Source organism: Marmota flaviventris, chromosome 10 (genome assembly GCF_047511675.1).
Source record: "Marmota flaviventris isolate mMarFla1 chromosome 10, mMarFla1.hap1, whole genome shotgun sequence".
Lineage (NCBI taxonomy): Eukaryota > Metazoa > Chordata > Mammalia > Rodentia > Sciuridae > Marmota > Marmota flaviventris.
This window is the reverse complement of record NC_092507.1, coordinates 92,327,951-92,342,311: the sequence shown is the minus strand read 5'-3', so window position 1 is coordinate 92,342,311 and position 14,361 is coordinate 92,327,951.

Here is a 14,361-nt window from a genome sequence, read left to right as displayed (position 1 = left end):
TATTTAAAAGATGCAAGTGGCAGACTCATCCTGAATAGTACAAAGGGGAAGATTGACAAAATAAAAATAAGCAAAATTTTATGATCCATCTTAATACACACAGGGTTTTCTTTAAATGGTAGTGAGGCAGCGATTTGGAAGGCTGAGACAGAAGATTGCGAGTTCAAAGTCAGCCTCAGCAATGTTGAGGCACTAAGCAACTCAGTGAGACTCTGTCTCTAAATAAAATACAAAATATGGCTGGGGATATGGCTCAGTGATCAAGTGCCCTTGAATTCAATCCCTGGTACAAAAGAAAAGAAAAGAAAAGTAAAGAAAACCCACAAAAACACTTTACAACTAAAATTTAAAAGACTAATTGAAAAAAAACAATGACCGTGAGGACTGCAACTGTGTGAAGATCCAAACAATCACTGGGAAAAAATAATTATTCCATGATTTTTGTTAAAGCATTAAAAACTTTATAACATTGTTCATAAATATACAGGGAAATTAACTAAAATTAATGTTTTTATATAGAAATTTTAAATATTAGATATAATTAAAGTTTTTCTTTGTAAGAAATTATGAAAAGTTTGTACAGTGATTGCTTTCTTGTATTTTCGATATTACTAAGGATGCATCTTTTCTATGCCTTTAAATTGCCTGTTAGATTTTTTCTAACTTTGTAATAGCTACCAACGTTTTAATCTTTCATTATTGTGAAATATCTCTCAGAGTTCTTTTCTCAATAACATGTATTAGTCATGTAGTAAAGTGGCCCAGTGTGATATTTCAAAATGCATACAGGGGACAATGATCAAAAACAACATTCCTTTGTTTACCTCCCATTTACCAACCTCTAGTAACCACAATTCAACATTCAGCATCACATTTGAGGGTTTATTTATTTATTTTCTTTCAAATCTCCTTATGTGGGATAACATGTAGTATTTTCCTCTGTGTCTGGCTTATTTCACCTAACACTGTTGTTCAGTTCCAACCATTTGGCTGCAAAGGACAGGATTTAATTCTTCATTATGGCTGAATAATATCTCCTTGTGAAAGTATACCACACTTCATATACTGATGGGCACATAGTTTGATTCCATATCTTAATTATTCTGACTACTTCTAAAATAAACATAGGAATTCGGGTATCTGTTTTTGTCATTTTTATTTTACTTCTTCAGGATATGTCCCAGAAGTGGGATGGCAAGTTCGTATGACTTTTGAGGAAACTCCGTGCTGTTTTAGCTTTAGTTTTTTGAGGACCTTCATGCTGTTCTTCTCAATGGCTGACTTAATTTATATTCTCACAACAGTGTATTTTCTACATCCTTACCACAATTTGTCAGGTTTTTTTTTTTTTTTACAATAACCATTTTAACTGGGATGATATAATATTTTATATTTTTCATTTTTATTTCCCTAGTAACTAATTATAATGTGTATTTTTTTGCATATTTATTGGACCTTTGTCTTTTTTCTTTTGAGAAATAGCTATTCAGATCATTTGCCCATTTTTTAAATCACATTACTTGTTATTTTAGGAGAAAGATTTTGAGATACTCTTACATGTGGGTATCAATCCTATTCCAAATAAGTAGGTGGCAAATATTTTGTGCCACTCTATATATAGATTGCCTGTTCATTGAGTTGATTGTTTCTTTATCTGCCAGAAGCATAATTTGATATAATCTCATTTCCCATTTTGCTTTTGTTTCCAGTGCTTTTGGGGTCATATTAAAACAATAAATGCCTACCCAAAGTCTTGAAATACTTCTCTTGTTTTTTTCTTGACATTTCATAGTTTCAAGTCTTAAATTTTAGTCTTTGATCCATTTTCAGTTGATTTTTGCATAGGGTGACAAATAGGGGTCTAATTTCAGTGTGCTGCCACATGGATATCTCATTTACCCAACAACATTTATTGTAGAGGTTATCCTTTCTTCAATGTTTGTTTAGCTGCCTTTGTTGAGATTCATTTGACTACAGATGCATCCATTTATTTCTGGGTTCTCTGTTCTGTTTAATTGGTCTATGTACCTGCTTTAATGCCAGTACAATATGATTTTAGTTACAGTGGCTCTACAGCATGTCTTAAAATCAGTTACTATGATACCTCCAGCTTTGTTCTTTTTGATCAATGTTGCTTTGAGTAGAGAGGTCTTTTGTGCTTTCAGTTGAATTTTAGGATTAATTTTTTAGTTCTGTGAAGAATATCAGTGATACTTCAATGGGGATTGCATTTAATCTGTAAACTGCTTTAGGTGGTATGGCAATTGTAACAATTTTAACTCTTCTTATCCATTAGCGGGCGGGGCCTTCATAAGAGTTCTTTATAAATTATTTTTCATTGATTTCACTTCCTCTGTCATCTTCATTTTTTCACCAAAATCAGTTTTCTTATTTATGTTGCCAATCTCATCTTTACTAAATTTAGTTGACTAGATAGAGTCTTTTGAATACAGCAGTGTCAACATTCTAACAATCAGCTATTTTATCTCTTATATCCATAAAGTGTTATAGATATTAAATAATATATAATTATAGCACGTTTGTAGTTATATTTAATAGTTTATGTGATATAATAAAACACTTAATACTTCTGTATTAAAATATTATAGATAGCATCATCTGTTATTTTATATCTCATTTATTTTTATAATATATGATGTAGGATTATCACTGGAGACAAAGAAGCAACAACACTTTTTTGTATGTGTATACTAACTCATAAGAAATGAATTGACTAATCCTTGATCATGATATGTGTCTATTATAGACATATTAGTTTGTGCAGAACCAGTAGCAAGGTATGCAGTTTAGGGAATCACCATCAATATATTGTGGCAACTGAAAAATTGAACCACGTTGTTATAGAACGGGTGGTTTTCTATCTAAACCGTGGTAACTGATATTTGTAAATATCAGTGCCATGCCTTTTTTAAAGAAATGCCTTTTTAAAAACTTTTACTTTGAGAACATCAGAGCCTATTTTTATTTTTCTGTTTTTAGTACTATCTTCTTCCTGTTTGTGGAGACCTTCATTTCTCAAGCTCTGCACATTCACCCAAACAGACTAATTGTCCAGGTCATTGGAGATGAGGTCTGAAATCCTGAGTTTTTATTTTTGGGAGAAATACACCTGTCCCTCCAATTCTACTAGTGAAAATACCCCAAATTTTGAACCTGATTTCTTCTTAACTTTGTCCTAGCTGTTCTTTTACTCTGTTCCTCTTTAAAAAACAAACAAAACAACAACTATATCTATATACACATAGTTGTTATATATACATATAGTTGATATATATATATATAATTAGTTATAGGTGACACAATATCTTTATTTTTATGTTGTGCTGAGGATCCACCCCAGTGACTCATGATGCTAAGCAAGCGCTCTGTCTCTGAACAACAACACCAGTCCTGTTCCTCTTAATTTATATCCTTTCACATAAAAACAACTGTCACCATAAGTACAGCAAACATTTTTAGTCTCTTTAGTGAGTTATTAGACTAAGGGTAGTCTTGCTGTAAACTGTAGGTATATGGCAATTACAGAGGCTTTATAGGGTGTTAAAACCACTGTTTTTCGTTTGTTTGTTTTGTTTTGTTTTCTCTTTCTATATATACACAGTTGCACGCACACACAAATATACATAATAATAAAGTGACACAATATCATCCACATTTTAATATATCCTTGTTACAGTTTTTGTAGAAGAGACTAAAAGAAGAGAACAGGGTGGAAGTATGGAGAACAGAAACACAACAAAGTTGAAGTGAAGGAACCAGCAAGAAGTACTTGTGAAGCATGTAGTTAAGTGTATAGCAAGAAACTAAAATGATAGAACCTCCATAGTAAAAAAATTTGAACAATAAGAAATTGAGTTTTGCAACATTTTAAAAACAAAGAAGAAACAAATAAATGGAATTTCCAACTGTTAGTAGGAGGAAAACAGAAATTATTTGGGAAAATATTTCCAAGAAGGAGACAGTGGTACATACTGCAAATCCAGCTACTTGGAAGCCTGAGGCAGGAGGATCCCACATTTGAGGCCAGCCTCAGCAATTTAGCAAGACTTTATCTCAAAATAAAACAATAACAAGGGCTGGGGAGATAGCTCAGTGATAAAGCATTCCTAAGCTCAAAACTCAGTACTTGGTACCAGGAAAAAGGTAAAAGAAAACAGAAAGAAAGCAAGAAGAAAGATAAGACCAATGTGTGAAATGATTTGAAATGCAAAACATGTTTAGGATTTATTAGTGGCTACTAAGTCATGCTCTGAAGATAACTTTTCCTCTCAGTTTCAAATGTAGTTACACATTCATTCTTTGGTTATTTTCTGGACTCTTATTCTGTCAAAAGCCCTGTTCTAGGCACCTGGACTAGGAAGAGGAAAACTGAATAAAACTGATAAGTCGTCTGCGAAGACAGGTAATAAATAACATAATAAATTGATAAAACATCTTGTAAAGGGGTAACAATATAAATAGAAAAATAAAAACAAGAAGGATGAGGAAGGGAGGTATTATCAATACAATCAGTTATAGTCTTCATTAAAAGAACAACATTTGAGTAAAGAGTTAACAATGAGGAAGTCAGACATGGGGATGTAAAAGATGTGTGTCCTGGGAAAATTTCTGGTGCAGAGGCCATAAGGTGAAAGTGTGCCTGGACAACTGTGGGACAGTGAGGATACCAGTGTTCTGGGAGCTGACTGAAAGGGGAGGGTACTAAGAAGATCAGGCAGTAGACCATTATAAGAACTCTGATGCTGTTTTTGCATGACATGAAGAACCATAATAGGATTTTGAGCAGAAAAATGAAAAGATTGGGTCTTTTAAAGGGATACTTTGGGTCCTGCAAGAGTTCATGATCTTTTTGATAAGAATGAAAACACAATGACCACTTTGTGATCATGTTTTGTTTATGTTCTTAAGTTAGAGCCCATACAGTCTCCTGATAGACTAACTACACATGGGTTGCAAAATGTGGGAGGGATAAAGCATAACTAATGTTCTTTTTTTGGGTGGGCTAGATATCTGGGATTGAACTCAGGGCTACTCGACCACTGAGCCACATCCCCAGTTCTATTTTGTATCTTATTTAGAGAAAATGTCCTACTGAGTTGCTTAGCTCCTTGCTTTTGCTAAGGCTGTGTTTGAACTCAAAATCCTCCTGCCTCAGCCTCCCAAGCTGCTGGGATTACAGGTGTGTACCATTGTGCCCAGCATTAAATTTATTTATATTTTTAAAAGAATAAATTAAAGTACATCTTAACCTTAATAGGATAAAGTCATCAAAAGTAAGAAGCAAATAATTGTGTTATTGGAATAGATTGTCTGTTAACATGAAAAAGATGATTGAATCTCAAGTTGAAATTTTGCTGGAAACTAAACAGTTTTAATTAATAGGCTAAGCATAACAGAAGCATTTTGAACATTAAATCAAGTGATATTACAATAAATAAAATCAAAGACATTTTAAAATTTCATTTTCAATGTTAATCACAATATTTCTATAATATGGCACTTAATTTTTTTTCTAAATAGAACCTTAGTGAGTAATGTTGGAAAGGAATGAGAAAATATTTAATGAATTTAATCAGACAATTTTTATCTCAATCAAGAAATTTGTTGGGCAAATCACATAACTCATAAGGAGTAATGTAATATAGTTATATTTAGCATAAAGCATTACTTAAAATCATAACATTCTATATGTTTTTGTTCAAAATATCATCCTGTTTAAATTATCCTAGATGCTGTTTAAAAAATATTTGTTAAATTATTGATAATAAGGATATTGTCAGAATGAAAATATCATATCAATATATGTGAAATTCAATTTTTTGTAAAATTAATTTGCAGATTTATAGCACTTGAACATACACTATACAAGTTTCTGAGAAGTGAATTTTATTCTCTCTTGGTCAGTATAGGAGTAATATGACTGGCAGTGTATTGAAGGTTCATTTTTATAAGAGTTTTAAACCCATTGTCTCTATCATAGCAATACTAAAAAATTTCAGTAGTATTAAAAGTACAATGTTGCTTACAACTGAAGCCAGAATTAGACATGCAGTCAACATAGATAGATAAATTGAGTCAGGTCAATCAAGGAGGACAATTTTGAGTCAGGCCTGCAAGGTGGAGACTATCCCTTGAAGGACTGAAATATTAATTCCTTCAGAGCCCCTCCTCCACCCTTATCAACAACCTGCTGGTGCTTTAAGGTTGTTAATGTGTCCTTGGCTACATGATCCTGCCCTTCCCACTTCAACCAACCTGTTTCCCACCTTTTGGCCATCCCACTTAGCATTTCCTAAACCTAGTCACTTATGCAGGAAGGAGAGAGATAAGGGGAAGAAGGCAGAATGAAGAAAGCATAGGAAGTATAAAAAGGTCAGAACACCTCACTTCTTGGAATACCAGGATACCAGCTATGGCCCCCTTCTCCCTCCCAGGGAGGGAGTTTTTTTCTGTGCAATTAAAAAAAAACATATTAAAAATATTTATAAGAGCACACATGGCCCTCTCTTTCCCCCCCTTTGGTAACCACATTAAAAATTCTATTTTACCCTCCCATTTTTCTACAGTTGGTCATTTAAGGACATTTTCTACAGCTGAGGTAACATGCTGGTGTGTAAATATTTTCTTTTCCATACAAATATCAGTAGGACCACAACTACATTATTAGAAGTGAATTTAAATAAGCATAATCACCAAGTTTATCATGCAAACCAGGACCCTTGGGGAACTTCAGAGCAATGGGAATAAAATGGGAATTGTCTGGGCAAAATGAGATATTTGTTTGCTTTACTTATAGGACATTTTTCAAGACTACAAAACAATTATATTGCTTTTTTGCCTCCATATGTCATGAACATTTTTAACTGATTTCAATCATGAATGTTGAGCAACAACCCACAAATTTGGTTTATATTTAGTTTAAACATAAATTTAACCCATTAAACAAGCCATTGAATATTAAAATATATATTCTGAAACAGAAGAGAACTCTCCCTCTGTGAGTGATATTGAATGTGGTTACTAACTGTGGTATCTCTAGATGAAACAGAATAGGTAGAAGTATAAATTGTTTCTCATGGAGTGCCCACATTATATCAAGGTTTCCTGAAAAGATCTGTGGGTGTTTAATAGCTGTATAGTAGGGAATATTGTACCATTTGTATTGTTAGCACAAAGGAGGCAACTTGAATTCACATTTTAGTGGTTATGAGTATAGAGATTATGGGCTTAGAGACTCCTCATGTGAATAAGAATGACAGTAATAATTCACAGTTAATTGTGCTATTGTGAAGATTAAATAATTTCAATCACCTGGAATTTTGACTGGCAAATAGCAACCAAAGAATTGTAGTATTCATTATTTTAACATTCATATGTCCCCAAATTACATCCATTACTTAAATAATATTTTCTTCACAATATATTCTAAACCTATAGATACAAACTTGGCTGTGCTTTACAAAGTGCATTTCTGAAAGCAACAGTTGTTTAAGCAAAAAAGATAATTCAAAACATAAAAGAGGCAATTCATCTAATATACATGAAAATGTTTTTCAAGTTGGAATTATTAATGGAAGACAGAATTAATCTACTTATGATTTAAAGTGTTCACCTAAGAAAATAAAACCATATAGTTTTTCATATTCAATATAACATTTTTTAAATCTTGCAAAATTATATCTAAACAATAAAGTTCTTTTACATAAGCTTACTGGTAGTTTTTTTTTTTTTTTTTTTTTTTTTTTGTGTGTGTGTGTGTGAATAATTCTCAAAAGTTATTACTGATTTTTGTGCTTAAGAAATAACAAGGTAATACTGTTGTATTAACTTGTCTTTATCTTGCATAATCTCACTGTTATTTTTCTTTAGGTCTTCCCAGATGTAATGTAATTATCTACAACACCCCTTAAAAGATTTTGCTTATAAACACACATCAGATAGAGCACTAATCTATAAGGTATAGAAAGAACTCAAAAAGCTAAACACCAGAAAAACAAATAACCCCATCAATAAATGGGCCAAGGATCTGAACAGACACTTCTCAGAAGATGATGTGCAATCAGCCAACAAACACATGAAAAACATGTTCATCATCTCTAGCAATTAGAAAAATGCAAATCAAAACCACTCTAAGATTTCATCTCTCTCCAGTCAGTATGGCAGCTATTATTCATACAAACAAGAATAAGTGTTGGTGAGAATGTGGGGGAAAAGCTACACTCATACACTGCTGGTGGGACTGAAAATTGGTGCAGCCAATATAGAAAGCAGTATGGATATTTCTTGGAAACTTGGGAATGGAACCACCATTTGACACAGCCATCCCTCCCATCCGTCTATACTCAAGGGACTTAAAAACAGCATACTACAGGGACACAGCCACATCAATGTTTATAGCAGAACAATTCACAATAGCTAAACTGTGGAACCAAACTAGATTCCCTTCAATAGATGAATGGACAAAAAAAATGTGGCATATATACACAATGGAATATTACTCAACAATAAAAGAGAATAAAATCACTGCATTTGCCGGTAAAAGGATGAAGTTACAGAAGATAATGCTAAGTGAAGTTAGTCAATCTCAAAAAACCAAATGCTAAATGTTTTCTTTGATATAATGAGGCTGATTCATAGTGGGATAGGGAGGGGGAGCATGGGAGGAATAAGCAAACTCTAGATAGGGCAGAGAGGTTGGAGGAGAAGGGAGGTGGCATGGGGTTATTAATGATAGTGGAATGTGATTATCATTATTATCCAAAGTACAGGTATGAAGACAGGAATTGGTGTGAATATACTATGTATACAACCAGAGATATGAAAAATTGTACTGTATATGTGTAATAAGAATTGTAATGCATTCCATTGTCATATATAAATAAAAATAAAATTTTAAAAAGAAATAATAAATGTAAAATATAATTATAATTAAAAATTATCATAACTATAAAAAAGTAAGATTTTCCCAAATTAGCTAATCAATGTTAGAAATGATGCCTGATGATAACTAACAGAACAGGAATGAATTTTAGGAGACCCAAAATCCTTTTCTGATTTTCCTTTGAAGAATTAGACACAGATATGCTTTTATTCTAAACATCTCTTTCATTTCTCAGGTCTAAGCCAAAGGGTACTACATTTGTCTAATCTTTTGGCAAAGATATTTAAGTCCCTAATACAGTTCATGGTTGGTATTAGGGTGATTGAAACTTCAGATTTGATTGACTCAAGAGTTTCCATACAATAAACCATGCAGCTGCTATGTTGTAAGTCAGATAAGGCACATGTTAAAGCTTTTCTGCTTTTAGGTTGGTGGAGTGTTTAGAAAGCCATTTGTACAAAAATTAGTTTTTCCACAAATAAAGATATCACCTATTCAGGCAGTATATGCTGCAAGTTGCTTTTGTCATTCAAGAAGTGCTCAGAAAGAAAATTTACTATAAAAGTTTTGTTGAAAGACAAATGTGATTTAATGGCAAAGGCAGTATAGGACTTCATTGAAAGACGGAAGACTCTCAGACCTCTTTAGTGGTGATCCACTCATTCTTCTGTCGCACTCTCCATTCTACCCTTTCATAGTTCCTTGTTTTCTTTCCACACCTTTCCTCATTTATACCTCATATCTATTAGTAGAGGAGAGAAATGGAAAAAAAAAATTTCAGTCAAAATAACTTGATGTTGCTACTATTGTATTAACTTGTCTTTACTTGCATAATCTCACTGTTATTTTTCTTTAGGTCTTCCCGGATGTAATGTAATTATCTACAACACCCCCTAAAAGATTTTGCTTATAAACACACATTTTTAACTATTAATTATAGCAATTCTGAAGCTTAGATTTTATAAATTTATTTATTTATGTATTACCAGAAATTGAACTCAGGGGTACTCAATCACTGAGCCACATCCCCAGCCCTATTTTGCATTTTATTTGGAAACAGATTCTCACTGAGTTGCTTAGTGCCTTGCCATTGCTGAGGCTGGCTTTGAACTTGCCATCCTCCTGTCTCAGCCTCCCTAGCCTCTGGGATTATAGGCATGTGCTACTGAGCCCAGCTAGATTATATATTTTAGTAGTAACTTTCTATACAAAATGTAATACAAAAGAAAATACACATTTAAAAACATAAAATTAGTTTCTCAATAGTCATTAAAAGTCTCAGTTAATTCTAAACTTTGTACAAATATAATTTAAGCTTTGTTGTGTGTATGTATGACCATACTGTGTACTCTCATGCTGTATTTTTTATTTTGAATTTAACATTCTACCAATGAAGATAATGAAGGGTCTTATTTCATACTCTTAATAAATTTATGGTATGAGTGTTTCTTTTTTGGTAATTTGATTCCTCATATATTCATTAGCAACTACTTGGTGCAACATATATGAAAATGCTGTATATTTAAAAACAAAAAAAAACAAATTAACAAAAAAACTCAAGCAAAAACCTATATAAATGACTAAGCAGAAAAGTAAGTGTTAGAAGTTAGAGTCCATAAACCATGAGAAATAATGTAGCAAAAATGTTATCAAAAATTGTAGTTGATGCTTACCCTTGGGTCATATCTCAATCTCTAGATGACCTTCAACTTGGAAAGAAGCAATAGGAGAAATATGAGACAGTGCAAAATTGAAAATATGCTTAGAAAATTTTATATAAAATTGGGACTAAATATAATACTCTTATGGACTAAAACAAAACAAAATTATTATTATTATTATTCTTTTTTCTTTGAATTCTGAATTCACATATGTATCAAAAATAATTCTATAACAAATTCACACTCTCAAAATTTAAATATCTTTTTTTATGCCATCACTGATATCTAACAATTTCACAATGACTTACAGTTTAAATGAGACATTTGTTCCTGAATTACTAGCAAATTCTCTTTTGATGAAATTCCCCTATTCCCCCCAACTCTTTTTTCCTTATTTTTGACTGTCTTCTGTGTATTAGAGAAAACATTCAACCTGTTACTTTTTTGGACTGGTTTATTTAAGTTAGCATGATAGGCTGTCATTACATCAATTTAATAGCAAATGTCATTCTTCTTTATGGATGAGTAATATTCCATTGTGTATATATATCACATTTTCTTTGTCCATTTATCTTTTGAAGGGCACCTAGATTTGCTCCATAGCTTCCCTATTGTGAATGATACTGCTACATACATTGATGTACCAAAAAAAAAAAAAAATGATGCAAGTATATCAATGTATGTAGCAGTACAATTCACAATACGCAGTATGCTTATTTTAAATCATTGCAATATGCTAATTTTAAACCATGAGGATATATACCAAGGAGTAGGACAGCTAGACCATATGGTAATTCTATGCTAGCTTTTTGAGGAATCTCTATGCTTCTATCCAGAGCAGATGCACTAATTTGCAGTCCCACCAACAATGTGTGAGTGTACTTTTCTCCCCATATTCTTGTCAACACTTAATATTATTTTTATTCCTGATAACTGCCATTGTGACTAGACTGAGGTAAAATATCAATGTAGTTTTTATTTGAATTTTCCTAGTAGCTGAAGATGTTGAACATTTGAACTTTTTTTTTCATATATTTGTTGGTTATTTTTATGTCTTCATATGAGAAGTGTTTTTTTTTTTTTAGTTCTTTTACCCAGTTATTATTTGGATTATTTGAGGTTTTATTGATGATAGTTTTTTTTAGTTCTTTGTATTTTGAATATTAATGCCCTGTGAGGCAAGTGGCAAAGATCTTCTCCCATACTGTAGGCTCTCTCTTCACACATTTAATTGTTTCCTTCTCTGTACAGAAGCTTTTTAATCCAATCCTATCAAATTTATTGATTTGGGGTTTTATTTCTTAAACTTTAGGAGACTTGTTAAGAAAATCAATTCCTGTGCCACCATGTTGGAATGTTGGTCCTAATTTTTTTTTCTGGTTTAATTCCTACTAGGTTTTTGATATACTTTGAGTTGACTTTTGTGCAGGGTGAGGGATAGGGATTTAGTTTCATTCTTCTATACATAGATTTCCAGTTTTCCCAGCAAAATTTGTTAAAAAGACTATCTTTTCTCTAGTTGATATTAGCACCTTTAGCAAGTATCAGAAAAATTATTTATGTGAATTTGTTTCTGTTCCTTCTATTCCATTCCATTGATCTTCATATCTATTTTGATGCTCATGCCTTCTTGATTTTGGTACTACAGCTCTGTAGTATAATGTGAGGTTTAGTATTATGATGTGTCCAGTGTTGTTCTTTTTGCTCAGGATTGCTTTGTCTTGCGAGCCTTTTATTTTTCCAATGGATTTTAGAACTGCTTTTTCTGTTCTGCAAAGTGGGTCACTGTATTGTGATGGAGAGTTCACTGAATCTATATAATACTTTCATTGTACAGCCATTTTGATAATATTAATTCTCTTCCACCTATTCAAGAACATGGGAGGATTTCAAAGGTCTTCTAAAATTTATTTTTTCAGTATTCAATATTGATAAGCCCTTAGCCAAATGAACTAATATAAAGAGAGAAAATACTCAACAAATAAAATAAAATACTCAATAAACAAATTTCAGATAAAAAATAAATATCACCTGAGAGAATACTGAAATACAGAGGATCTTCAGAAACTATTTTGAAAATTTGTACTCCAAACAGCTAGAAAATTCTGAAAATAATGACAAGTTCCTAGATACATATGACCTACCTAAACTGACTGTGAGTATATAGAAAACTTAAATAGATCAATATGAAATAATGAAAAGGAAGCAGCTCTTAAAAACCTTTCAATAAAGAAAGGCCAGGACTGGAGGGACTCTCAGCTGAGTCATTATCACTTTGATACCAAACCAGACAGAGAATATCAAGGAAAGAAATATTTAGGCCATATTTTTGATGAACATAGATGCAAAAATTCTTAATGAAATATTGGAAAACCACATACAAAAACACATTAAAAAGATAGGGTACCATGTTGAAGTGAGTTGCATTCCAGGATGCAAGTTTGGTTCAACATATGAAAGTCAACAAATGGTATTTAACACATAAACATAGTTAAGTACAAGAATCACATGATTTTCTCAACAGATGCAGAACAAAGTATTTGACAAAGTACAGCACACATGCATGTTTATAACACTAGAGATTGAATGAATTAACTTCAACATTGTCATACATGACAAACCCAAGGCCATCATTATACTGAATGAAGAAACACCAAAATCATTTTCTCTAAAAACAGTAACAAGACTACAGTGCTCACTCTCACCTCTCCTTTTTAACAAAATCTTTGAAACTCTAGCTAGAGCATTCAGGCAAAAGAATCAAACTAAAGGGACACAAATAGGAAAAGATGAGCTCATATTATCTTTGCCTAGTGATCCTCTATTTGAAAGACCCAAAACTTTCCACCAGAAGTCTTCTAGAACTCATAAACAAATAAAGCAAATTAGCAGGATGAAATATGAACATATAAATCATTTGCTTTCCTATGCTTCAATAATGAATCTTCTGAAAAAGAAATTAGGACAACTATCCATTCACAATAATCTCAAAGAAACAAAATCCTTGGGAATAATTTATCTAACAAAGAATGTGTAGTACCACAGTCAAATTTTTAAATCATTAACCACTAAAATGTAAGAAAGAGTTACCATGAAAATAGAAACAAACAAACAAACAAAAAAAGGTAAATTCACACCTACACAAAGAGCAAATGCTAAAAGTACATAAATGTAGTATATCTTCATGGAAACACACACACACACACACACACACCAAAGAATATATTTACTATAAGAGATCATCTCATGAAATTATAGATCCTAAGAAGTCCTAATACCTGCGATTGGAAAGCTGGAAACACAAGAGATATAACAGTATGTTTACAGAGTACGATTAAGGTGTTGGGAAATAGGATAATTAATGTTAAAATAGGATAATTAATGTTAAAATTCCAGTTTAAATCTGAGTCCAAAGGCATATGATTGATGTCACAGTTAAACATAATCAGAGAGTGAATTATTCACATAGCATTTTGTGGATGACTTTAATACATCAAACGAGGACAACTTACTTTGAGGAGGTTAGTCTCTTGGACTCAGTCTATTGATTCCAATGCTAATCTCATTCAAGAACATCATCATAGTCACACCCACTAATCACATATCTGGTCTCCCAATGTCCCAGTCAAGTTGAGACATAAAATTAACCATCCCATATGTTTAATACAACTAAAAAAATAAGATGAGCATATAAAATATGATGAAGAAAAATGAGGCTATAAAAATGAATAGGGTGTATTTGATAAAATTTTAAATAAACAAAAAAGAAAAACAAATTCACAATCTCTGTAGGAGATA